This window comes from Fibroporia radiculosa (assembly GCF_000313525.1).
Source record: "Fibroporia radiculosa TFFH 294 genomic supercontigs, scaffold36146, whole genome shotgun sequence".
Taxonomy (NCBI): Eukaryota; Fungi; Basidiomycota; class Agaricomycetes; order Polyporales; family Fibroporiaceae; genus Fibroporia; species Fibroporia radiculosa.
The window spans coordinates 1,449-3,062 of NW_012133068.1; positions in this window are offsets into that span (position 1 = coordinate 1,449).

The window sequence follows — 1,614 nt, forward strand, 5'->3', positions numbered from 1 at the left end:
TTGGTGCTGGAGGTTGTGATCTTGAGCGAACTGGATGTTGATGTAATTCTCCATTGCTCCTGTGTCGAGCGATGCATCAGTGGTGATGGTTTTGGCATAGGTTTTTAATATGCAGGGCAAATAAATAGATTTATGAGCTAATCTCGCCTGATATAAATATTCCTTAGTGCCAATACTTCAATTTGATGTTATGGCGATTGAAGACTTCAAAAATCCTTCTCAGAGGATATAGCTTGAATGTATTCTTCCGCTATCCCTTCCTCGTCAGAGGAACCCTTGGTCTCATCCTGTTCCTGAGTGGATGTGTCATGGGATTCAATTGCCCTGATGCGATTGTTTGGGCATTGGCAACTCTGATGCCTGGGTTTGTGACATCTGAAACATAACTTCTTATCCATGTGCTCCTTGTGATCCTTATCTGACAGGTGTCTGATCCGCTGATCATTAGGTGATACTTCCTTTGATGATCCATCCCTGGTCTCAACTGCCTGATTGCAATGTACAAACTTGTTATGACCAAAAGAGCGGTTGGCAGATGGCATGAATAAAGGTTTATCACCAAAGATATCGATCATAGATTGGCAGATGGATTGGACACTGTTGAGATATCCCACCGCAGTGACTGGTAATGGTGGTTGAGCGGCAATCTTGATTAGAAGGGCAGGAGGAATAAGACACTGGAGTTCTCAAATTTGCCCTAATTTGTTTAATCTGCTAGCTTATAGAAGAGGTCGGAGAGTTGTGACAAATCAAAGACCATTCCCTCCACACTTTACCCAGGTGCATTTGCTGATCTAGGAACTAGTGATCCTAGGAGAGTTTTGTCCTAATGTTAAGGGACCTAGCAACTGAGGATCAGGAGTTCCACTTAAGACTACTACTGTTAAGGGACCTAACAACTGAGGATCAGGAGTTCGATTGGTTAACTGTTACTTAGGACTTATACATGCTATAGTCCTACACTGATACTAGAGCTGCAAACTGAGCCGCTATAACTGATAGCAGTTTGAGAGCGTATACTGGTTGAAGCTGAGCTTCAGACTGAGACTAGGACTTGAATAGACAACTGAGTCTATTACTAGAGGACTGTCCCTATGAAGTGTACGTAGGGAACAAGAGGACAAAACTAAAGTAACAGAGTAGCCATACAGTGCTACTTAAATAGGGTAAAGCGAATAGAGTTTAATAAGTATGAAGCACTGAGTTGGATCAGTGATGTACATGAAACAGGTTTCACTGGGTTGTATCAGTGATGAAGATGAAACGTGATAGAGGTGAAATGTGATGTAAGTAAATCATGATATAGGTGAAACGTGATGGATATAAAACACTTGATGTAGGTGAAACACATCAGGTGATGGGATCAGTCATACAGTTACAGGGTCAACAATGAATAGTTAGGAAAAGAAAGAGAACCCCCCTCTCACACTGTAACATATAGTGGCTCAGTCTACAAGTCTAGTCTCAGTATAGGACAATAGTGTGTATAAGTCCTAGTAACAGTTAACAGTAGAACTCCTGATCCTCAGTCATTAGGTCTCTTAATAGTTCTTGTTCTTGTTCTTCCTCCTCCTCCTCCTCCTCCTCCTCCTCCTCCTCTTCTTCTTCTTCTTC